The sequence below is a fragment of the Paroedura picta genome, chromosome 17, assembly GCF_049243985.1.
Source record: "Paroedura picta isolate Pp20150507F chromosome 17, Ppicta_v3.0, whole genome shotgun sequence".
In the NCBI taxonomy this organism is placed as follows: Eukaryota; Metazoa; Chordata; class Lepidosauria; order Squamata; family Gekkonidae; genus Paroedura; species Paroedura picta.
The window spans coordinates 1527853-1554990 of NC_135385.1; positions in this window are offsets into that span (position 1 = coordinate 1527853).

Here is a 27138-nt window from a genome sequence, read left to right on the forward strand (position 1 = left end):
CCTTTTCGGGTGATCTTTAAACAGACTAAAAGTTAGAAAACGGCCAGAGACACTGGATACCTACTGACATGATATCACAAAGACCTCCCCTGTGTTTAATTGAGAAGAAAAAAACCTCTTACTGCCTTTTGGGGCGATCTTTAAACAGACTAAAAGTTAGAAAAGGGCCAGAGACACTGGATACCTAATGACATGATATCACAAAGACCTCACCTTTGTTTAATTGAGAAGAAAAAAACCTCTTACTGCCTTTTGGGGCCATCCTTAAACAGCCTAGGGGTCAGAAAAGGGCCAGAGACACTGGAGGCCTACTGACATGACATCACAAAGACCTCATCTGTGTTTAATTGAGAAAAAAAACCTCTTACTGTCTTTTGAAGCGATCCTTAAACAGTCTAGGAGTCAGAAAAGGGCCAGAGACACAGGATGCCTACTGACATGACATCACAAAGACCTCATCTGTGTTTAATTGAGAAAAAAAAACCTCTTACTGTCTTTTGAAGCCATCCTTAAACAGTCTAGGAGTCAGAAAAGGGCCAGAGACACTAGAGGCCTACTGACATGACATCACAAAGACCTCATCTGTGTTTAATTGAGAAAAAAAACCTCTTACTGTCTTTTGAAGCGATCCTTAAACAGTCTAGGAGACAGAAAAGGGCCAGAGACACTGGAGGCCTACTGACATGACATCACAAAGACCTCATCTGTGTTTAATTGAGAAAAAAAAAACCTCTTACAATCTTTTGAAGCGATCCTTAAACAGTCTAGGAGTCAGAAAAGGGCCAGAGACACTGGATGCTTACTGACATGACATCACAAAGACGTCATTTGTGTTTAATTGAGAAGAAAAAAACCTTTTACTGCCTTTTGGGGCGATCTTTAAACAGACTAAAAGTTAGAAAAGGGCCAGAGACACTGGATACCTACTGACATGATATCACAAAGACCTCCCCTGTGTTTAATTGAGAAGAAAAAAACCTCTTACTGCCTTTTGGGGCCATCTTTAAACAGTCTAAAAGTTAGAAAAGGGCCAGAGACACTGGATACCTACTGACATGATATCACAAAGACCTCACCTTTGTTTAATTGAGAAGAAAAAAACCTCTTACTGCCTTTTGGGGCGAACTTTAAAAAGCGTAGGGGTCAGAAAAGGGCCAGAGACACTGGAGGCCTACTGACATGACATCACAAAGACCTCATCTGTGTTTAATTGAGAAAAAAAACCTCTTACTGTCTTTTGAAGCGATCCTTAAACAGTCTAGGAGTCAGAAAAGGGCCAGAGACACAGGATGCCTACTGACATGACATCACAAAGACCTCATCTGTGTTTAATTGAGAAAAAAAAACTCTTACTGTCTTTTGGGGCGAACTTTAAAAAGCGTAGGGGTCAGAAAAGGGCCAGAGACACTGGAGGCCTACTGACATGACATCACAAAGACCTCATCTGTGTTTAATTGAGAAAAAAAACCTCTTACTGTCTTTTGAAGCGATCCTTAAACAGTCTAGGAGTCAGAAAAGGGCCAGAGACACTGGAGGCCTACTGACATGACATCACAAAGACCTCATCTGTGTTTAATTGAGAAAAAAAACCTCTTACTGTCTTTTGAAGCGATCCTTAAACAGTCTAGGAGTCCGAAAAGGGCCAGAGACACTGGAGGCCTACTGACATGACATCACAAAGACCTCACCTGTGTTTAATTGAGAAGAAAAAAACCTCTTAATGTCTTTTGAAGCGATCCTTAAACAGTCTAGGAGTCAGAAAAGGGCCAGAGACACTGGAGGCCTACTGACATGACATCACAAAGACCTCATCTGTGTTTAATTGAGAAAAAAAACCTCTTACTGTCTTTTGAAGCGATCCTTAAACAGTCTAGGAGTCAGAAAAGGGCCAGAGACACTGGAGCCATACTGACATGACATCACAAAGAACTCATCTGTGTTTAATTGAGAAAAAAAACCTCTTACTGTCTTTTAAAGCCATCCTTAAACAGTCTAGGAGTCAGAAAAGGGCCAGAGACACTGGATGCTTACTGACATATCATCACAAAGACCTCATCTGTGTTTAATTGAGAAAAAAAACCTCTTACTGTCTTTTGAAGCGATCCTTAAACAGTCTACGAGTCAGAAAAGGGCCAGAGACACTGGATGCCTACTGACATGACATCACAAAGACCTCATCTGTGTTTAATTGAGAAAAAAAACCTCCTACTGTCTATTGAAGCGATCCTTAAACAGTCTTGGAGTCAGAAAAGGGCCAGAGACACTGGAGGCCTACTGACATGACATCACAAAGACCTCATCTGTGTTTAATTGAGAAAAAAACCCTCTTACTGTCTTTTGAAGCGATCCTTAAACAGTCTAGGAGTCAGAAAAGGGCCAGGGACTCAGGATGCCTACTGACATGACATCACAAAGACCTCATCTGTGTTTAATTGAGAAAAAAACCTCTTACTGTCTTTTGAAGTGATCCTTAAACAGTCTAGGAGTCAGAAAAGGGCCAGGGACTCAGGATGCCTACTGACATGACATCACAAAGACCTCATCTGTGTTTAATTGAGAAAAAAACCTCTTACTGTCTTTTGAAGCGATCCTTAAACAGTCTAGGAGTCACAAAAGGGCCAGGGACTCAGGATGCCTACTGACATGACATCACAAAGACCTCATCTGTGTTTAATTGAGAAAAAAACCTCTTACTGTCTTTTGAAGCGATCCTTAAACAGTCTAGGAGTCAGAAAAGGGCCAGGGACTCAGGATGCCTACTGACATGACATCACAAAGACCTCATCTGTGTTTAATTGAGAAAAAAACCCTCTTACTGTCTTTTGAAGCGATCCTTAAACAGTCTAGGAGTCAGAAAAGGGCCAGGGACTCAGGATGCCTATTGACATGACATCACAAAGACCTCATCTGTGTTTAATTGAGAAAAAAACCTCTTACTGTCTTTTGAAGCTATCCTTAAACAGTCTAGGAGTCAGAAAAGGGCCAGAGACACTGGATACCTACTGACATGACATCACAAAGACCTCATTTGTGTTTAATTGAGAAGAAAAAAACCTTTTACTGCCTTTTCGGGTGATCTTTAAACAGACTAAAAGTTAGAAAAGGGCCAGAGACACTGGATACCTACTGACATGATATCACAAAGACCTCCCCTGTGTTTAATTGAGAAGAAAAAAACCTCTTACTGCCTTTTGGGGCGATCTTTAAACAGACTAAAAGTTAGAAAAGGGCCAGAGACACTGGAGGCCTACTGACATGACATCACAAAGGCCTCATCTGTGTTTAATTGAGAAAAAAAACCTCTTACTGTCTTTTGAAGCGATCCTTAAACAGTCTAGGAGTCAGAAAAGGGCCAGAGACACAGGATGCCTACTGACATGACATCACAAAGACCTCATCTGTGTTTAATTGAGAGAAAAAAACCTCTTACTGTCTTTTGAAGCCATCCTTAAACAGTCTAGGAGTCAGAAAAGGGCCAGAGACACTGGAGGCCTACTGACATGACATCACAAAGACCTCATCTGTGTTTAATTGAGAAAAAAAACCTCTTACTGTCTTTTGAAGCGATCCTTAAACAGTCTAGGAGACAGAAAAGGGCCAGAGACACTGGAGGCCTACTGACATGACATCACAAAGACCTCATCTGTGTTTAATTGAGAAAAAAAAAACCTCTTACAGTCTTTTGAAGCGATCCTTAAACAGTCTAGGAGTCAGAAAAGGGCCAGAGACACTGGATGCTTACTGACATGACATCACAAAGACGTCATTTGTGTTTAATTGAGAAGAAAAAAACCTTTTACTGCCTTTTGGGGCGATCTTTAAACAGACTAAAAGTTAGAAAAGGGCCAGAGACACTGGATACCTACTGACATGATATCACAAAGACCTCCCCTGTGTTTAATTGAGAAGAAAAAAACCTCTTACTGCCTTTTGGGGCCATCTTTAAACAGTCTAAAAGTTAGAAAAGGGCCAGAGACACTGGATACCTACTGACATGATATCACAAAGACCTCACCTTTGTTTAATTGAGAAGAAAAAAACCTCTTACTGCCTTTTGGGGCGAACTTTAAAAAGCGTAGGGGTCAGAAAAGGGCCAGAGACACTGGAGGCCTACTGACATGACATCACAAAGACCTCATCTGTGTTTAATTGAGAAAAAAAACCTCTTACTGTCTTTTGAAGCGATCCTTAAACAGTCTAGGAGTCAGAAAAGGGCCAGAGACACAGGATGCCTACTGACATGACATCACAAAGACCTCATCTGTGTTTAATTGAGAAAAAAAACCTCTTACTGTCTTTTGAAGCGATCTTTAAACAGTCTAGGAGTCAGAAAAGGGCCAGAGATACTGGAGGCCTACTGACATGACATCACAAAGACCTCATCTGTGTTTAATTGAGAAAAAAAACCTCTTACTGTCTTTTGAAGCGATCCTTAAACAGTCTAGGAGTCAGAAAAGGGCCAGAGACACTGGAGGCCTACTGACATGACATCACAAAGACCTCACCTGTGTTTAATTGAGAAGAAAAAAACCTCTTAATGTCTTTTGAAGCGATCCTTAAACAGTCTAGGAGTCAGAAAAGGGCCAGAGACACTGGAGGCCTACTGACATGACATCACAAAGACCTCATCTGTGTTTAATTGAGAAAAAAAACCTCTTACTGTCTTTTAAAGCCATCCTTAAACAGTCTAGGAGTCAGAAAAGGGCCAGAGACACTGGAGGCCTACTGACATGACATCACAAAGACCTCATCTGTGGTTATTTGAGAAAAAAAACCTCTTACAGTCTTTTGAAGCGATCCTTAAACAGTCTAGGAGTCAGAAAAGGGCCAGAGACACTGGAGGCCTACTGACATGACATCACAAAGACCACATCTGTGTTTAATTGAGAAAAAAAACCTCTTACTGCCTTTTGGGGCCATCTTTAAACAGACTAAAAGTCAGAAAAGGGCCAGAGACACTGGATACCTACTGACCTGACATCACAAAGACCTCACCTGTGTTTAATTGAGAAGAAAAAAACCTCTTAATGTCTTTTGAAGCGATCCTTAAACAGTCTAGGAGTCAGAAAAGGGTCAGAGACACTGGAGGCCTACTGACATGACATCACAAAGACCTCATCTGTGTTTAATTGAGAAAAAAAAACTCTTCCTGTCTTTTGAAGCGATCCTTAAACAGTCTAGGAGTCAGAAAAGGGCCAGAGACACTGGAGGCATACTGGCATGACATCACAAAGACCTGATCTGTGTTTAATTGAGAAAAAAACCTCCTACTGTCTTTTGAAGCGATCCTTAAACAGTCTAGGAGACAGAAAAGGGCCAGAGACACAGGATGCCTACTGACATGACATCACAAAGACCTCATCTGTGTTTAATTGAGAAAAAAAACCTCTTACTGTCTTTTGAAGCGATCCTTAAACAGTCTAGGAGTCAGAAAAGGGCCAGAGACACTGGATGCTTACTGACATGACATCACAAAGACCTCATTTGTGTTTAATTGAGAAGAAAAAAACCTTTTACTGCCTTTTCGGGCGATCTTTAAACAGACTAAAAGTTAGAAAATGGCCAGAGACACTGGATACCTACTGACATGATATCACAAAGACCTCCCCTGTGTTTAATTGAGAAGAAAAAAACCTCTTAATGTCTTTTGAAGCGATCCTTAAACAGTCTAGGAGTCAGAAAAGGGCCAGAGACACAGGATGCCTACTGACATGACATCACAAAGACCTCATCTGTGTTTAATTGAGAAAAAAAAACCTCTTACAGTCTTTTGAAGCCATCCTTAAACAGTCTAGGAGTCAGAAAAGGGCCAGAGACACTGGAGGCCTACTGACATGACATCACAAAGACCTCATCTGTGTTTAATTGAGAAAAAAAACCTCTTACTGCCTTTTGGGGCGATCTTTAAACAGACTAAAAGAAAAGGGCCAGAGACACTGGATACCTACTGAAATGATATCACAAAGACCTCCCCTGTGTTTAATTGAGAAGAAAAAAACCTCTTACTGCCTTTTGGGGCCATCTTTAAACAGTCTAAAAGTTAGAAAAGGGCCAGAGACACTGGATACCTACTGACATGATATCACAAAGACCTCACCTTTGTTTAATTGAGAAGAAAAAAACCTCTTACTGCCTTTTGGGGCGAACTTTAAAAAGCGTAGGGGTCAGAAAAGGGCCAGAGACACTGGAGGCCTACTGACATGACATCACAAAGACCTCATCTGTGTTTAATTGAGAAAAAAAACCTCTTACTGTCTTTTGAAGCGATCCTTAAACAGTCTAGGAGTCAGAAAAGGGCCAGAGACACAGGATGCCTACTGACATGACATCACAAAGACCTCATCTGTGTTTAATTGAGAAAAAAAACCTCTTACTGTCTTTTGAAGCGATCCTTAAACAGTCTAGGAGTCAGAAAAGGGCCAGAGACACTGGATGCCTACTGACATGACATCACAAAGACCTCACCTGTGTTTAATTGAGAAGAAAAAAACCTCTTAATGTCTTTTGAAGCAATCCTTAAACAGTCTAGGAGTCAGAAAAGGGCCAGAGACACTGGAGGCCTACTGACATGACATCACAAAGACCTCATCTGTGTTTAATTGAGAAAAAAAACCTCTTACTGTCTTTTGAAGCGATCCTTAAACAGTCTAGGAGTCAGAAAAGGGCCAGAGACACTGGAGCCATACTGACATGACATCACAAAGACCTCATCTGTGTTTAATTGAGAAAAAAAACCTCTTACTGTCTTTTAAAGCCATCCTTAAACAGTCTAGGAGTCAGAAAAGGGCCAGAGACACTGGAGGCCTACTGACATGACATCACAAAGATCTCATCTGTGGTTAATTGAGAAAAAAAACCTCTTACAGTCTTTTGAAGCGATCCTTAAACAGTCTAGGAGTCAGAAAAGGGCCAGAGACACTGGATGCCTACTGACATGACATCACAAAGACCTCATCTGTGTTTAATTGAGAAAAAAAAACCTCTTACAGTCTTTTGAAGCGATCCTTAAACAGTCTAGGAGTCAGAAAAGGGCCAGAGACACTGGAGGCCTACTGACATGACATCACAAAGACCTCATCTGTGTTTAATTGAGAAAAAAAACCTCTTACTGCCTTTTGGGGCGATGTTTAAACTGACTAAAAGAAAAGGGCCAGAGACACTGGATACCTACTGACATGATATCACAAAGACCTCCCCTGTGTTTAATTGAGAAGAAAAAAACCTCTTACTGCCTTTTGGGGCCATCTTTAAACAGTCTAAAAGTTAGAAAAGGGCCAGAGACACTGGATACCTACTGACATGATATCACAAAGACCTCACCTTTGTTTAATTGAGAAGAAAAAAACCTCTTACTGCCTTTTGGGGCGAACTTTAAAAAGCGTAGGGGTCAGAAAAGGGCCAGAGACACTGGAGGCCTACTGACATGACATCACAAAGACCTCATCTGTGTTTAATTGAGAAAAAAAACCTCTTACTGTCTTTTGAAGCGATCCTTAAACAGTCTAGGAGTCAGAAAAGGGCCAGAGACACTGGAGGCCTACTGACATGACATCACAAAGACCTCATCTGTGTTTAATTGAGAAAAAAAACCTCTTACTGTCTTTTGAAAGGATCCTTAAACAGTCTAGGAGTCAGAAAAGGGCCAGAGACACTGGAGCCATACTGACATGACATCACAAAGACCTCATCTGTGTTTAATTGAGAAAAAAAACCTCTTACTGTCTTTTAAAGCCATCCTTAAACAGTCTAGGAGTCAGAAAAGGGCCAGAGACACTGGAGGCCTACTGACATGACATCACAAAGTTCTCATCTGTGGTTAATTGAGAAAAAAAACCTCTTACAGTCTTTTGAAGCGATCCTTAAACAGTCTAGGAGTCAGAAAAGGGCCAGAGACACTGGAGGCCTACTGACATGACATCACAAAGACCACATCTGTGTTTAATTGAGAAAAAAAACCTCTTACTGCCTTTTGGGGCGATCTTTAAACAGACTAAAAGTCAGAAAAGGGCCAGAGACACTGGATACCTACTGACCTGACATCACAAAGACCTCACCTGTGTTTAATTGAGAAGAAAAAAAGCTCTTAATGTCTTTTGAAGTGATCCTTAAACAGTCTAGGAGTCAGAAAAGGGCCAGAGACACTGGATACCTACTGACCTGACATCACAAAGACCTCACCTGTGTTTAATTGAGAAGAAAAAAACCTCTTAATGTCTTTTGAAGCGATCCTTAAACAGTCTAGGAGTCAGAAAAGGGTCAGAGACACTGGAGGCCTACTGACATGACATCACAAAGACCTCATCTGTGTTTAATTGAGAAAAAAAAACTCTTACTGTCTTTTGAAGCGATCCTTAAACAGTCTAGGAGTCAGAAAAGGGCCAGAGACACTGGAGGCCTACTGACATGACATCACAAAGACCTCATCTGTGTTTAATTGAGAAAAAAACCTCTTACTGTCTTTTGAAGCGATCCTTAAACAGTCTAGGAGACAGAAAAGGGCCAGAGACACAGGATGCCTACTGACATGACATCACAAAGACCTCATCTGTGTTTAATTGAGAAAAAAAAACCTCTTACTGCCTTTTGGGGCGATCTTTAAACAGACTAAAAGTCAGAAAAGGGCCAGAGACACTGGATACCTACTGACCTGACATCACAAAGACCACACCTGTGTTTAATTGAGAAGAAAAAAACCTCTTAATGTCTTTTGAAGCGATCCTTAAACAGTCTAGGAGTCAGAAAAGGGCCAGAGACACTGGAGGCCTACTGACATGACATCACAAAGACCTCATGTGTGTTTAATTGAGAAAAAAAAACTCTTCCTATCATTTGAAGCGATCCTTAAACAGTCTAGGAGTCAGAAAAGGGCCAGAGACACTGGAGGCATACTGGCATGACATCACAAAGACCTCATCTGTGTTTAATTGAGAAAAAAAACCTCTTACTGCCTTTTGGGGCGATCTTTAAACAGACTAAAAGAAAAGGGCCAGAGACACTGGATACCTACTGACATGATATCACAAAGACCTCACCTTTGTTTAATTGAGAAGAAAAAAACCTCTTACTGCCTTTTGGGGCGAACTTTAAAAAGCGTAGGGGTCAGAAAAGGGCCAGAGACACTGGAGGCCTACTGACATGACATCACAAAGACCTCATCTGTGTTTAATTGAGAAAAAAAACCTCTTACTGTCTTTTGAAGCGATCCTTAAACAGTCTAGGAGTCAGAAAAGGGCCAGAGACACAGGATGCCTACTGACATGACATCACAAAGACCTCATCAGAGTTTAATTGAGAAAAAAAACCTCTTACTGTCTTTTGAAGCCATCCTTAAACAGTCTAGGAGTCAGAAAAGGGCCAGAGACACTGGAGGCCTACTGACATGACATCACAAAGATCTCATCTGTGGTTAATTGAGAAAAAAAACCTCTTACAGTCTTTTGAAGCGATCCTTAAACAGTCTAGGAGTCAGAAAAGGGCCAGAGACACTGGAGGCCTACTGACATGACATCACAAAGACCTCATGTGTGTTTAATTGAGAAAAAAAAACTCTTCCTATCATTTGAAGCGATCCTTAAACAGTCTAGGAGTCAGAAAAGGGCCAGAGACACTGGAGGCATACTGGCATGACATCACAAAGACCTGATCTGTGTTTAATTGAGAAAAAAACCTCCTACTGTCTTTTGAAGCGATCCTTAAACAGTCTAGGAGACAGAAAAGGGCCAGAGACACAGGATGCCTACTGACATGACATCACAAAGACCTCATCTGTGTTTAATTGAGAAAAAAAACCTCTTACTGTCTTTTGAAGCGATCCTTAAACAGTCTAGGAGTCAGAAAAGGGCCAGAGACACTGGATGCTTACTGACATGACATCACAAAGACCTCATTTGTGTTTAATTGAGAAGAAAAAAACCTTTTACTGCCTTTTCGGGCGATCTTTAAACAGACTAAAAGTTAGAAAAGGGCCAGAGACACTGGATACCTACTGACATGATATCACAAAGACCTCCCCTGTGTTTAATTGAGAAGAAAAAAACCTCTTAATGTCTTTTGAAGCGATCCTTAAACAGTCTAGGAGTCAGAAAAGGGCCAGAGACACTGGAGGCCTACTGACATGACATCACAAAGACCTCATCTGTGTTTAATTGAGAAAAAAAACCTCTTACTGTCTTTTGAAGCCATCCTTAAACAGTCTAGGAGTCAGAAAAGGGCCAGAGACACTGGATGTCTACTGACATGACATCACAAAGACCTCGTCTGTGTTTAATTGAGAAAAAAAAACCTCTTACAGTCTTTTGAAGCGATCCTTAAACAGTCTAGGAGTCAGAAAAGGGCCAGAGACACTGGAGGCCTACTGACATGACATCACAAAGACCTCATCTGTGTTTAATTGAGAAAAAAAACCTCTTACTGCCTTTTGGGGCGATCTTTAAACAGACTAAAAGAAAAGGGCCAGAGACACTGGATACCTACTGACCTGACATCACAAAGACCTCACCTGTTTTTAATTGAGAAGAAAAAAACCTCTTAATGTCTTTTGAAGCGATCCTTAAACAGTCTAGGAGTTAGAAAAGGGCCAGAGACACTGGATGCCTACTGACATGACATCACAAAGACCTCATCTGTGTTTAATTGAGAAAAAAAACCTCTTACTGTCTTTTGAAGCGATCCTTAAACAGTCGAGGAGTCAGAAAAGGGCCAGAGACACTGGATGCCTACTGACATGACATCACAAAGACCTCATCTGTGTTTAATTGAGAAAAAAAACCTCCTACTGTCTATTGAAGCGATCCTTAAACAGTCTTGGAGTCAGAAAAGGTCCAGAGACACTGGAGGCCTACTGACATGACATCACAAAGACCTCATCTGTGTTTAATTGAGAAAAAAACCCTCTTACTGTCTTTTGAAGCGATCCTTAAACAGTCTAGGAGTCAGAAAAGGGCCAGGGACTCAGGATGCCTACTGACATGACATCACAAAGACCTCATCTGTGTTTAATTGAGAAAAAAAAACTCTTACTGTCTTTTGAAGCGATCCTTAAACAGTCTAGGAGTCAGAAAAGGGCCAGAGACACAGTTTGCCTACTGACATGACATCACAAAGACCTCATCTGTGTTTAATTGAGAAAAAAAAACCTCTTACTGTCTTTTGAAGCGATCCTTAAACAGTCTAGGAGTCAGAAAAGGGCCAGAGACACTGGAGGCCTACTGACGTGACATCACAAGACCTCATCTGTGTTTAATTGAGAAAAAAAACGTCTTACTGTCTTTTGAAGCGATCCTTAAACAGTCTAGGAGTCAGAAAAGGGCCAGAGACACAGGATGCCTACTGACATGACATCACAAAGACCTCATCTGTGTTTAATTGAGAAAAAAAACCTCTTACTGTCTTTTGAAGCGATCCTTAAACAGTCTAGGAGTCAGAAAAGGGCCAGAGACACTGGATGCCTACTGACATGACATCACAAAGACCTCACCTGTGTTTAATTGAGAAGAAAAAAACCTCTTAATGTCTTTTGAAGCGATCCTTAAACAGTCTAGGAGTCAGAAAAGGGCCAGAGACACTGGAGGCCTACTGACATGACATCACAAAGACCTCATCTGTGTTTAATTGAGAAAAAAAACCTCTTACTGTCTTTTGAAGCGATCCTTAAACAGTCTAGGAGTCAGAAAAGGGCCAGAGACACTGGAGCCATACTGACATGACATCACAAAGACCTCATCTGTGTTTAATTGAGAAAAAAACCCTCTTACTGTCTTTTAAAGCCATCCTTAAACAGTCTAGGAGTCAGAAAAGGGCCAGAGACACTGGAGGCCTACTGACATGACATCACAAAGATCTCATCTGTGGTTAATTGAGAAAAAAAACCTCTTACAGTCTTTTGAAGCGATCCTTAAACAGTCTAGGAGTCAGAAAAGGGCCAGAGACACTGGATGCCTACTGACATGACATCACAAAGACCTCATCTGTGTTTAATTGAGAAAAAAAAACCTCTTACAGTCTTTTGAAGCGATCCTTAAACAGTCTAGGAGTCAGAAAAGGGCCAGAGACACTGGAGGCCTACTGACATGACATCACAAAGACCTCATCTGTGTTTAATTGAGAAAAAAAACCTCTTACTGCCTTTTGGGGCGATGTTTAAACAGACTAAAAGAAAAGGGCCAGAGAAACTGGATACCTACTGACATGATATCACAAAGACCTCCCCTGTGTTTAATTGAGAAGAAAAAAACCTCTTACTGCCTTTTGGGGCCATCTTTAAACAGTCTAAAAGTTAGAAAAGGGCCAGAGACACTGGATACCTACTGACATGATATCACAAAGACCTCACCTTTGTTTAATTGAGAAGAAAAAAACCTCTTACTGCCTTTTGGGGCGAACTTTAAAAAGCGTAGGAGTCAGAAAAGGGCCAGAGACACTGGAGGCCTACTGACATGACATCACAAAGACCTCATCTGTGTTTAATTGAGAAAAAAAACCTCTTACTGTCTTTTGAAGCGATCCTTAAACAGTCTAGGAGTCAGAAAAGGGCCAGAGACACAGGATGCCTACTGACATGACATCACAAAGACCTCATCTGTGTTTAATTGAGAAAAAAAACCTCTTACTGTCTTTTGAAGCGATCCTTAAACAGTCTAGGAGTCAGAAAAGGGCCAGAGACACTGGAGGCCTACTGACATGACATCACAAAGACCTCACCTGTGTTTAATTGAGAAGAAAAAAACCTCTTAATGTCTTTTGAAGCGATCCTTAAACAGTCTAGGAGTCAGAAAAGGGCCAGAGACACTGGAGGCATACTGGCATGACATCACAAAGACCTGATCTGTGTTTAATTGAGAAAAAAACCTCCTACTGTCTTTTGAAGCGATCCTTAAACAGTCTAGGAGACAGAAAAGGGCCAGAGACACAGGATGCCTACTGACATGACATCACAAAGACCTCATCTGTGTTTAATTGAGAAAAAAAACCTCTTACTGTCTTTTGAAGCGATCCTTAAACAGTCTAGGAGTCAGAAAAGGGCCAGAGACACTGGATGCTTACTGACATGACATCACAAAGACCTCATTTGTGTTTAATTGAGAAGAAAAAAACCTTTTACTGCCTTTTCGGGCGATCTTTAAACAGACTAAAAGTTAGAAAAGGGCCAGAGACACTGGATACCTACTGACATGATATCACAAAGACCTCCCCTGTGTTTAATTGAGAAGAAAAAAACCTCTTAATGTCTTTTGAAGCGATCCTTAAACAGTCTAGGAGTCAGAAAAGGGCCAGAGACACTGGAGGCCTACTGACATGACATCACAAAGACCTCATCTGTGTTTAATTGAGAAAAAAAACCTCTTACTGTCTTTTGAAGCCATCCTTAAACAGTCTAGGAGTCAGAAAAGGGCCAGAGACACTGGATGTCTACTGACATGACATCACAAAGACCTCGTCTGTGTTTAATTGAGAAAAAAAAACCTCTTACAGTCTTTTGAAGCGATCCTTAAACAGTCTAGGAGTCAGAAAAGGGCCAGAGACACTGGAGGCCTACTGACATGACATCACAAAGACCTCATCTGTGTTTAATTGAGAAAAAAAACCTCTTACTGCCTTTTGGGGCGATCTTTAAACAGACTAAAAGAAAAGGGCCAGAGACACTGGATACCTACTGACCTGACATCACAAAGACCTCACCTGTTTTTAATTGAGAAGAAAAAAACCTCTTAATGTCTTTTGAAGCGATCCTTAAACAGTCTAGGAGTTAGAAAAGGGCCAGAGACACTGGATGCCTACTGACATGACATCACAAAGACCTCATCTGTGTTTAATTGAGAAAAAAAACCTCTTACTGTCTTTTGAAGCGATCCTTAAACAGTCGAGGAGTCAGAAAAGGGCCAGAGACACTGGATGCCTACTGACATGACATCACAAAGACCTCATCTGTGTTTAATTGAGAAAAAAAACCTCCTACTGTCTATTGAAGCGATCCTTAAACAGTCTTGGAGTCAGAAAAGGTCCAGAGACACTGGAGGCCTACTGACATGACATCACAAAGACCTCATCTGTGTTTAATTGAGAAAAAAACCCTCTTACTGTCTTTTGAAGCGATCCTTAAACAGTCTAGGAGTCAGAAAAGGGCCAGGGACTCAGGATGCCTACTGATATGACATCACAAAGACCTCATCTGTGTTTAATTGAGAAAAAAAAACTCTTACTGTCTTTTGAAGCGATCCTTAAACAGTCTAGGAGTCAGAAAAGGGCCAGAGACACAGTTTGCCTACTGACATGACATCACAAAGACCTCATCTGTGTTTAATTGAGAAAAAAAAACCTCTTACTGTCTTTTGAAGCGATCCTTAAACAGTCTAGGAGTCAGAAAAGGGCCAGAGACACTGGAGGCCTACTGACGTGACATCACAAGACCTCATCTGTGTTTAATTGAGAAAAAAAACGTCTTACTGTCTTTTGAAGCGATCCTTAAACAGTCTAGGAGTCAGAAAAGGGCCAGAGACACAGGATGCCTACTGACATGACATCACAAAGACCTCATCTGTGTTTAATTGAGAAAAAAAACCTCTTACTGTCTTTTGAAGCGATCCTTAAACAGTCTAGGAGTCAGAAAAGGGCCAGAGACACTGGATGCCTACTGACATGACATCACAAAGACCTCACCTGTGTTTAATTGAGAAGAAAAAAACCTCTTAATGTCTTTTGAAGCGATCCTTAAACAGTCTAGGAGTCAGAAAAGGGCCAGAGACACTGGAGGCCTACTGACATGACATCACAAAGACCTCATCTGTGTTTAATTGAGAAAAAAAACCTCTTACTGTCTTTTGAAGCGATCCTTAAACAGTCTAGGAGTCAGAAAAGGGCCAGAGACACTGGAGCCATACTGACATGACATCACAAAGACCTCATCTGTGTTTAATTGAGAAAAAAACCCTCTTACTGTCTTTTAAAGCCATCCTTAAACAGTCTAGGAGTCAGAAAAGGGCCAGAGACACTGGAGGCCTACTGACATGACATCACAAAGATCTCATCTGTGGTTAATTGAGAAAAAAAACCTCTTACAGTCTTTTGAAGCGATCCTTAAACAGTCTAGGAGTCAGAAAAGGGCCAGAGACACTGGATGCCTACTGACATGACATCACAAAGACCTCATCTGTGTTTAATTGAGAAAAAAAAACCTCTTACAGTCTTTTGAAGCGATCCTTAAACAGTCTAGGAGTCAGAAAAGGGCCAGAGACACTGGAGGCCTACTGACATGACATCACAAAGACCTCATCTGTGTTTAATTGAGAAAAAAAACCTCTTACTGCCTTTTGGGGCCATCTTTAAACAGACTAAAAGAAAAGGGCCAGAGACACTGGATACCTACTGACATGATATCACAAAGACCTCCCCTGTGTTTAATTGAGAAGAAAAAAACCTCTTACTGCCTTTTGGGGCCATCTTTAAACAGTCTAAAAGTTAGAAAAGGGCCAGAGACACTGGATACCTACTGACATGATATCACAAAGACCTCACCTTTGTTTAATTGAGAAGAAAAAAACCTCTTACTGCCTTTTGGGGCGAACTTTAAAAAGCGTAGGAGTCAGAAAAGGGCCAGAGACACTGGAGGCCTACTGACATGACATCACAAAGACCTCATCTGTGTTTAATTGAGAAAAAAAACCTCTTACTGTCTTTTGAAGCGATCCTTAAACAGTCTAGGAGTCAGAAAAGGGCCAGAGACACAGGATGCCTACTGACATGACATCACAAAGACCTCATCTGTGTTTAATTGAGAAAAAAAACCTCTTACTGTCTTTTGAAGCGATCCTTAAACAGTCTAGGAGTCAGAAAAGGGCCAGAGACACTGGAGGCCTACTGACATGACATCACAAAGACCTCACCTGTGTTTAATTGAGAAGAAAAAAACCTCTTAATGTCTTTTGAAGCGATCCTTAAACAGTCTAGGAGTCAGAAAAGGGCCAGAGACACTGGAGGCCTACTGACATGACATCACAAAGACCTCATCTGTGTTTAATTGAGAAAAAAAACCTCTTACTGTCTTTTGAAGGGATCCTTAAACAGTCTAGGAGTCAGAAAAGGGCCAGAGACACTGGAGGCCTACTGACATGACATCACAAAGACCTCATCTGTGTTTAATTGAGAAAAAAAACCTCTTACTGTCTTTTGAAGCGATCCTTAAACAGTCTAGGAGTCAGAAAAGGGCCAGAGACACTGGAGCCATACTGACATGACATCACAAAGACCTCATCTGTGTTTAATTGAGAAAAAAACCCTCTTACTGTCTTTTAAAGCCATCCTTAAACAGTCTAGGAGTCAGAAAAGGGCCAGAGACACTGGAGGCCTACTGACATGACATCACAAAGATCTCATCTGTGGTTAATTGAGAAAAAAAACCTCTTACAGTCTTTTGAAGCGATCCTTAAACAGTCTAGGAGTCAGAAAAGGGCCAGAGACACTGGATGCCTACTGACATGACATCACAAAGACCTCATCTGTGTTTAATTGAGAAAAAAAAACCTCTTACAGTCTTTTGAAGCGATCCTTAAACAGTCTAGGAGTCAGAAAAGGGCCAGAGACACTGGAGGCCTACTGACATGACATCACAAAGACCTCATCTGTGTTTAATTGAGAAAAAAAACCTCTTACTGCCTTTTGGGGCGATGTTTAAACAGACTAAAAGAAAAGGGCCAGAGACACTGGATACCTACTGACATGATATCACAAAGACCTCCCCTGTGTTTAATTGAGAAGAAAAAAACCTCTTACTGCCTTTTGGGGCCATCTTTAAACAGTCTAAAAGTTAGAAAAGGGCCAGAGACACTGGATACCTACTGACATGATATCACAAAGACCTCACCTTTGTTTAATTGAGAAGAAAAAAACCTCTTACTGCCTTTTGGGGCGAACTTTAAAAAGCGTAGGAGTCAGAAAAGGGCCAGAGACACTGGAGGCCTACTGACATGACATCACAAAGACCTCATCTGTGTTTAATTGAGAAAAAAAACCTCTTACTGTCTTTTGAAGCGATCCTTAAACAGTCTAGGAGTCAGAAAAGGGCCAGAGACACAGGATGCCTACTGACATGACATCACAAAGACCTCATCTGTGTTTAATTGAGAAAAAAAACCTCTTACTGTCTTTTGAAGCGATCCTTAAACAGTCTAGGAGTCAGAAAAGGGCCAGAGACACTGGAGGCCTACTGACATGACATCACAAAGACCTCACCTGTGTTTAATTGAGAAGAAAAAAACCTCTTAATGTCTTTTGAAGCGATCCTTAAACAGTCTAGGAGTCAGAAAAGGGCCAGAGACACTGGAGGCATACTGGCATGACATCACAAAGACCTGATCTGTGTTTAATTGAGAAAAAAACCTCCTACTGTCTTTTGAAGCGATCCTTAAACAGTCTAGGAGACAGAAAAGGGCCAGAGACACAGGATGCCTACTGACATGACATCACAAAGACCTCATCTGTGTTTAATTGAGAAAAAAAACCTCTTACTGTCTTTTGAAGCGATCCTTAAACAGTCTAGGAGTCAGAAAAGGGCCAGAGACACTGGATGCTTACTGACATGACATCACAAAGACCTCATTTGTGTTTAATTGAGAAGAAAAAAACCTTTTACTGCCTTTTCGGGCGATCTTTAAACAGACTAAAAGTTAGAAAAGGGCCAGAGACACTGGATACCTACTGACATGATATCACAAAGACCTCCCCTGTGTTTAATTGAGAAGAAAAAAACCTCTTAATGTCTTTTGAAGCGATCCTTAAACAGTCTAGGAGTCAGAAAAGGGCCAGAGACACTGGAGGCCTACTGACATGACATCACAAAGACCTCATCTGTGTTTAATTGAGAAAAAAAACCTCTTACTGTCTTTTGAAGCCATCCTTAAACAGTCTAGGAGTCAGAAAAGGGCCAGAGACACTGGATGTCTACTGACATGACATCACAAAGACCTCGTCTGTGTTTAATTGAGAAAAAAAAACCTCTTACAGTCTTTTGAAGCGATCCTTAAACAGTCTAGGAGTCAGAAAAGGGCCAGAGACACTGGAGGCCTACTGACATGACATCACAAAGACCTCATCTGTGTTTAATTGAGAAAAAAAACCTCTTACTGCCTTTTGGGGCGATCTTTAAACAGACTAAAAGAAAAGGGCCAGAGACACTGGATACCTACTGACCTGACATCACAAAGACCTCACCTGTTTTTAATTGAGAAGAAAAAAACCTCTTAATGTCTTTTGAAGCGATCCTTAAACAGTCTAGGAGTTAGAAAAGGGCCAGAGACACTGGATGCCTACTGACATGACATCACAAAGACCTCATCTGTGTTTAATTGAGAAAAAAAACCTCTTACTGTCTTTTGAAGCGATCCTTAAACAGTCGAGGAGTCAGAAAAGGGCCAGAGACACTGGATGCCTACTGACATGACATCACAAAGACCTCATCTGTGTTTAATTGAGAAAAAAAACCTCCTACTGTCTATTGAAGCGATCCTTAAACAGTCTTGGAGTCAGAAAAGGTCCAGAGACACTGGAGGCCTACTGACATGACATCACAAAGACCTCATCTGTGTTTAATTGAGAAAAAAACCCTCTTACTGTCTTTTGAAGCGATCCTTAAACAGTCTAGGAGTCAGAAAAGGGCCAGGGACTCAGGATGCCTACTGATATGACATCACAAAGACCTCATCTGTGTTTAATTGAGAAAAAAAAACTCTTACTGTCTTTTGAAGCGATCCTTAAACAGTCTAGGAGTCAGAAAAGGGCCAGAGACACAGTTTGCCTACTGACATGACATCACAAAGACCTCATCTGTGTTTAATTGAGAAAAAAAAACCTCTTACTGTCTTTTGAAGCGATCCTTAAACAGTCTAGGAGTCAGAAAAGGGCCAGAGACACTGGAGGCCTACTGACGTGACATCACAAGACCTCATCTGTGTTTAATTGAGAAAAAAAACGTCTTACTGTCTTTTGAAGCGATCCTTAAACAATCTAGGAGTCAGAAAAGGGCCAGAGACACAGGATGCCTACTGACATGACATCACAAAGACCTCATCTGTGTTTAATTGAGAAAAAAAACCTCTTACTGTCTTTTGAAGCGATCCTTAAACAGTCTAGGAGTCAGAAAAGGGCCAGAGACACTGGATGCCTACTGACATGACATCACAAAGACCTCACCTGTGTTTAATTGAGAAGAAAAAAACCTCTTAATGTCTTTTGAAGCGATCCTTAAACAGTCTAGGAGTCAGAAAAGGGCCAGAGACACTGGAGGCCTACTGACATGACATCACAAAGACCTCATCTGTGTTTAATTGAGAAAAAAAACCTCTTACTGTCTTTTGAAGCGATCCTTAAACAGTCTAGGAGTCAGAAAAGGGCCAGAGACACTGGAGCCATACTGACATGACATCACAAAGACCTCATCTGTGTTTAATTGAGAAAAAAACCCTCTTACTGTCTTTTAAAGCCATCCTTAAACAGTCTAGGAGTCAGAAAAGGGCCAGAGACACTGGAGGCCTACTGACATGACATCACAAAGATCTCATCTGTGGTTAATTGAGAAAAAAAACCTCTTACAGTCTTTTGAAGCGATCCTTAAACAGTCTAGGAGTCAGAAAAGGGCCAGAGACACTGGATGCCTACTGACATGACATCACAAAGACCTCATCTGTGTTTAATTGAGAAAAAAAAACCTCTTACAGTCTTTTGAAGCGATCCTTAAACAGTCTAGGAGTCAGAAAAGGGCCAGAGACACTGGAGGCCTACTGACATGACATCACAAAGACCTCATCTGTGTTTAATTGAGAAAAAAAACCTCTTACTGCCTTTTGGGGCGATGTTTAAACAGACTAAAAGAAAAGGGCCAGAGACACTGGATACCTACTGACATGATATCACAAAGACCTCCCCTGTGTTTAATTGAGAAGAAAAAAACCTCTTACTGCCTTTTGGGGCCATCTTTAAACAGTCTAAAAGTTAGAAAAGGGCCAGAGACACTGGATACCTACTGACATGATATCACAAAGACCTTACCTTTGTTTAATTGAGAAGAAAAAAACCTCTTACTGCCTTTTGGGGCGAACTTTAAAAAGCGTAGGAGTCAGAAAAGGGCCAGAGACACTGGAGGCCTACTGACATGACATCACAAAGACCTCATCTGTGTTTAATTGAGAAAAAAAACCTCTTACTGTCTTTTGAAGCGATCCTTAAACAGTCTAGGAGTCAGAAAAGGGCCAGAGACACAGGATGCCTACTGACATGACATCACAAAGACCTCATCTGTGTTTAATTGAGAAAAAAAACCTCTTACTGTCTTTTGAAGCGATCCTTAAACAGTCTAGGAGTCAGAAAAGGGCCAGAGACACTGGAGGCCTACTGACATGACATCACAAAGACCTCACCTGTGTTTAATTGAGAAGAAAAAAACCTCTTAATGTCTTTTGAAGCGATCCTTAAACAGTCTAGGAGTCAGAAAAGGGCCAGAGACACTGGAGGCCTACTGACATGACATCACAAAGACCTCATCTGTGTTTAATTGAGAAAAAAAACCTCTTACTGTCTTTTGAAGGGATCCTTAAACAGTCTAGGAGTCAGAAAAGGGCCAGAGACACTGGAGCCATACTGACATGACATCACAAAGACCTCATCTGTGTTTAATTGAGAAAAAAAACCTCTTACTGTCTTTTAAAGCCATCCTTAAACAGTCTAGGAGTCAGAAAAGGGCCAGAGACACTGGAGGCCTACTGACATGACATCACAAAGATCTCATCTGTGGTTAATTGAGAAAAAAAACCTCTTACAGTCTTTTGAAGCGATCCTTAAACAGTCTAGGAGTCAGAAAAGGGCCAGAGACACTGGAGTCCTACTGACATGACATCACAAAGACCACATCTGTGTTTAATTGAGAAAAAAAACCTCTTACTGCCTTTTGGGGCGATCTTTAAACAGATTAAAATCAGAAAAGAGCCAGAGACACTGGATACCTACTGACCTGACATCACAAAGACCTCACCTGTGTTTAATTGAGAAGAAAAAAAGCTCTTAATGTCTTTTGAAGTGATCCTTAAACAGTCTAGGAGTCAGAAAAGGGCCAGAGACACTGGATACCTACTGACCTGACATCACAAAGACCTCACCTGTGTTTAATTGAGAAGAAAAAAACCTCTTAATGTCTTTTGAAGCGATCCTTAAACAGTCTAGGAGTCAGAAAAGGGCCAGAGACACTGGAGGCCTACTGACATGACATCACAAAGACCTCATCTGTGTTTAATTGAGAAAAAAAACCTCTTACTGCCTTTTGGGGCGATCTTTAAACAGACTAAAAGAAAAGGGCCAGAGACACTGGATACCTACTGACCTGACATCACAAAGACCTCACCTGTTTTTAATTGAGAAGAAAAAAACCTCTTAATGTCTTTTGAAGCGATCCTTAAACAGTCTAGGAGTTAGAAAAGGGCCAGAGACACTGGATGCCTACTGACATGACATCACAAAGACCTCATCTGTGTTTAATTGAGAAAAAAAACCTCTTACTGTCTTTTGAAGCGATCCTTAAACAGTCGAGGAGTCAGAAAAGGGCCAGAGACACTGGATGCCTACTGACATGACATCACAAAGACCTCATCTGTGTTTAATTGAGAAAAAAAACCTCCTACTGTCTATTGAAGCGATCCTTAAACAGTCTTGGAGTCAGAAAAGGTCCAGAGACACTGGAGGCCTACTGACATGACATCACAAAGACCTCATCTGTGTTTAATTGAGAAAAAAACCCTCTTACTGTCTTTTGAAGCGATCCTTAAACAGTCTAGGAGTCAGAAAAGGGCCAGGGACTCAGGATGCCTACTGACATGACATCACAAAGACCTCGTCTGTGTTTAATTGAGAAAAAAAAACCTCTTACAGTCTTTTGAAGCGATCCTTAAACAGTCTAGGAGTCAGAAAAGGGCCAGAGACACTGGAGGCCTACTGACATGACATCACAAAGACCTCATCTGTGTTTAATTGAGAAAAAAAACCTCTTACTGCCTTTTGGGGCGATCTTTAAACAGACTAAAAGAAAAGGGCCAGAGACACTGGATACCTACTGACCTGACATCACAAAGACCTCACCTGTTTTTAATTGAGAAGAAAAAAACCTCTTAATGTCTTTTGAAGCGATCCTTAAACAGTCTAGGAGTTAGAAAAGGGCCAGAGACACTGGATGCCTACTGACATGACATCACAAAGACCTCATCTGTGTTTAATTGAGAAAAAAAACCTCTTACTGTCTTTTGAAGCGATCCTTAAACAGTCTTGGAGTCAGAAAAGGTCCAGAGACACTGGAGGCCTACTGACATGACATCACAAAGACCTCATCTGTGTTTAATTGAGAAAAAAAACCTCCTACTGTCTATTGAAGCGATCCTTAAACAGTCTTGGAGTCAGAAAAGGTCCAGAGACACTGGAGGCCTACTGACATGACATCACAAAGACCTCATCTGTGTTTAATTGAGAAAAAAACCCTCTTACTGTCTTTTGAAGCGATCCTTAAACAGTCTAGGAGTCAGAAAAGGGCCAGGGACTCAGGATGCCTACTGACATGACATCACAAAGACCTCATCTGTGTTTAATTGAGAAAAAAAACCTCTTACTGTCTTTTGAAGCGATCCTTAAACAGTCTAGGAGTCAGAAAAGGGCCAGAGACACAGTTTGCCTACTGACATGACATCACAAAGACCTCATCTGTGTTTAATTGAGAAAAAAAAACCTCTTACTGTCTTTTGAAGCGATCCTTAAACAGTCTAGGAGTCAGAAAAGGGCCAGAGACACTGGAGGCCTACTGACGTGACATCACAAAGACCTCATCTGTGTTTAATTGAGAAAAAAAACCTCTTACTGTCTTTTGAAGCGATCCTTAAACAGTCTAGGAGACAGAAAAGGGCCAGAGACACTGGAGGCCTACTGACATGACATCACAAAGACCTCATCTGTGTTTAATTGAGAAAAAAAAAACCTCTTACTGTCTTTTGAAGCGATCCTTAAACAGTCTAGGAGTCAGAAAAGGGCCAGAGACACTGGATGCTTACTGACATGACATCACAAAGACGTCATTTGTGTTTAATTGAGAAGAAAAAAACCTTTTACTGCCTTTTGGGGCGATCTTTAAACAGACTAAAAGTTAGAAAAGGGCCAGAGACACTGGATACCTACTGACATGATATCACAAAGACCTCCCCTGTGTTTAATTGAGAAGAAAAAAACCTCTTACTGCCTTTTGGGGCCATCTTTAAACAGTCTAAAAGTTAGAAACGGGCCAGAGACACTGGATACCTACTGACATGATATCACAAAGACCTCACCTTTGTTTAATTGAGAAGAAAAAAACCTCTTACTGCCTTTTGGGGCGAACTTTAAAAAGCGTAGGGGTCAGAAAAGGGCCAGAGACACTGGAGGCCTACTGACATGACATCACAAAGACCTCATCTGAGTTTAATTGAGAAAAAAAACCTCTTACTGTCTTTTGAAGCGATCCTTAAACAGTCTAGGAGTCAGAAAAGGGCCAGAGACACAGGATGCCTACTGACATGACATCACAAAGACCTCATCTGTGTTTAATTGAGAAAAAAAACCTCTTACTGTCTTTTGAAGCGATCCTTAAACAGTCTAGGAGTCAGAAAAGGGCCAGAGACACAGGATGCCTACTGACGTGACATCACAAAGACCTCATCTGTGTTTAATTGAGAAAAAAAACCTCTTACTGTCTTTTGAAGTGATCCTTAAACAGTCTAGGAGACAGAAAAGGGCCAGAGACACTGGAGGCCTACTGACATGACATCACAAAGACCTCATCTGTGTTTAATTGAGAAAAAAAAAACCTCTTACAGTCTTTTGAAGCGATCCTTAAACAGTCTAGGAGTCAGAAAAGGGCCAGAGACACTGGATGCTTACTGACATGACATCACAAAGACGTCATTTGTGTTTAATTGAGAAGAAAAAAACCTTTTACTGCCTTTTGGGGCGATCTTTAAACAGACTAAAAGTTAGAAAAGGTCCAGAGACACTGGATACCTACTGACATGATATCACAAAGACATCCCCTGTGTTTAATTGAGAAGAAAAAAACCTCTTACTGCCTTTTGGGGCCATCTTTAAACAGACTAAAAGTTAGAAAAGGGCCAGAGACACTGGATACCTAGTGACATGATATCACAAAGACCTCACCTTTGTTTAATTGAGAAGAAAAAAACCTCTTACTGCCTTTTGGGGCGAACTTTAAAAAGCGTAGGGGTCAGAATAGGGCCAGAGACACTGGAGGCCTACTGACATGACATCACAAAGACCTCATCTGTGTTTAATTGAGAAAAAAAACCTCTTACTGTCTTTTGAAGCGATCCTTAAACAGTCTAGGAGTCAGAAAAGGGCCAGAGACACAGGATGCCTACTGACATGACATCACAAAGACCTCATCTGTGTTTAATTGGGGATAAAAACCTCTTACTGTCTTTTGAAGCGATCCTTAAAAAATCTAGGAGTCAGAAAAGGGCAAGAGACACTGGATACCTACTGACCTGACATCACAAAGACCTCACCTGTGTTTAATTGAGAAGAAAAAAACCTCTTAATGTCTTTTGAAGCGATCCTTAAACAGTCTAGGAGTCAGAAAAGGGCCAGAGACACTGGAGGCCTACTGACATGACATCACAAAGACCTCATCTGTGTTTAATTGAGAAAAAAAACCTCTTACTGTCTTTTGAAGCGATCCTTAAACAGTCTAGGAGTCAGAAAAGGGCCAGAGACACTGGAGCCATACTGACATGACATCACAAAGACCTCATCTGTGTTTAATTGAGAAAAAAAACCTCTTACTGTCTTTTGAAGCCATCCTTAAACAGTCTAGGAGTCAGAAAAGGGCCAGAGACACTGGATGCCTACTGACATGACATCACAAAGACCTCATCTGTGTTTAATTGAGAAAAAAAACCTCTTACAGTCTTTTGAAGCGATCCTTAAACAGTCTAGGAATCAGAAAAGGGCCAGAGACACTGGATGCCTACTGACATGACATCACAAAGACCTCATCTGTGTTTAATTGAGAAAAAAAAACATCTTACTGCCTTTTGGGGCGATCTTTAAACAGACTAAAAGTCAGAAAAGGGCCAGAGACACTGGATACCTACTGACCTGACATCACAAAGACCTCACCTGTGTTTAATTGAGAAGAAAAAAACCTTTTAATGTCTTTTGAAGCGATCCTTAAACAGTCTAGGAGTCAGAAAAGGGCCAGAGACACTGGAGGCCTACTGACATGACATCACAAAGACCTCATGTGTGTTTAATTGAGAAAAAAAAACTCTTCCTATCATTTGAAGCGATCCTTAAACAGTCTAGGAGTCAGAAAAGGGCCAGAGACACTGGAGGCATACTGGCATGACATCACAAAGACCTGATCTGTGTTTAATTGAGAAAAAAACCTCCTACTGTCTTTTGAAGCGATCCTTAAACAGTCTAGGAGACAGAAAAGGGCCAGAGACACAGGATGCCTACTGACATGACATCACAAAGACCTCATCTGTGTTTAATTGAGAAAAAAAACCTCTTACTGTCTTTTGAAGCGATCCTTAAACAGTCTAGGAGTCAGAAAAGGGCCAGAGACACTGGATGCTTACTGACATGACATCACAAAGACCTCACCTTTGTTTAATTGAGAAGAAAAAAACCTTTTACTGCCTTTTCGGGCGATCTTTAAACAGACTAAAAGTTAGAAAAGGGCCAGAGACACTGGATACCTACTGACATGATATCACAAAGACCTCCCCTGTGTTTAATTGAGAAGAAAAAAACCTCTTAATGTCTTTTGAAGCGATCCTTAAACAGTCTAGGAGTCAGAAAAGGGCCAGAGACACTGGAGGCCTACTGACATGACATCACAAAGACCTCATCTGTGTTTAATTGAGAAAAAAAACCTCTTACTGTCTTTTGAAGCCATCCTTAAACAGTCTAGGAGTCAGAAAAGGGCCAGAGACACTGGATGCCTACTGACATGACATCACAAAGACCTCATCTGTGTTTAATTGAGAAAAAAAACCTCTTACTGCCTTTTGGGGCGATCTTTAAACAGACTAAAAGAAAAGGGCCAGAGACACTGGATACCTACTGACCTGACATCACAAAGACCTCCCCAGTTTTTAATTGAGAAGAAAAAAACCTCTTAACGTCTTTTGAAGCGATCCTTAAACAGTCTAGGAGTCAGAAAAGGGCCAGAGACACTGGAGGCCTACTGACAGGACATCACAAAGACCTCATCTGTGTTTAATTGAGAAAAAAAACCTCTTACTGTCTTTTGAAGCCATCCTTAAACAGTCTAGGAGTCAGAAAAGGGCCAGAGACACTGGATGCCTACTGACATGACATCACAAAGACCTCATCTGTGTTTAATTGAGAAAAAAAAACCTCTTACAGTCTTTTGAAGCGATCCTTAAACAGTCTAGGAGTCAGAAAAGGGCCAGAGACACTGGAGGCCTACTGACATGACATCACAAAGACCTCATCTGTGTTTAATTGAGAAAAAAAACCTCTTACTGCCTTTTGGGGCGATCTTTAAACAGACTAAAAGAAAAGGGCAAGAGACACTGGATACCTACTGACCTGACATCACAAAGACCTCACCTGTTTTTAATTGAGAAGAAAAAAACCTCTTAATGTCTTTTGAAGCGATCCTTAAACAGTCTAGGAGTCAGAAAAGGGCCAGAGACACTAGATGCTTACTGACATGACATCACAAAGACCTCATCTGTGTTTAATTGAGAAAAAAAACCTCTTACTGTCTTTTGAAGCGATCCTTAAACAGTCGAGGAGTCAGAAAAGGGCCAGAGACACTGGATGCCTACTGACATGACATCACAAAGACCTCATCTGTGTTTAATTGAGAAAAAAACCCTCTTACTGTCTTTTGAAGCGATCCTTAAACAGTCTAGGAGTCAGAAAAGGGCCAGGGACTCAGGATGCCTACTGACATGACATCACAAAGACCTCATCTGTGTTTAATTGAGAAAAAAAACCTCTTACTGTCTTTTGAAGCGATCCTTAAACAGTCTAGGAGTCAGAAAAGGGCCAGAGACACTGGATGCTTACTGACATGACATCACAAAGACCTCATTT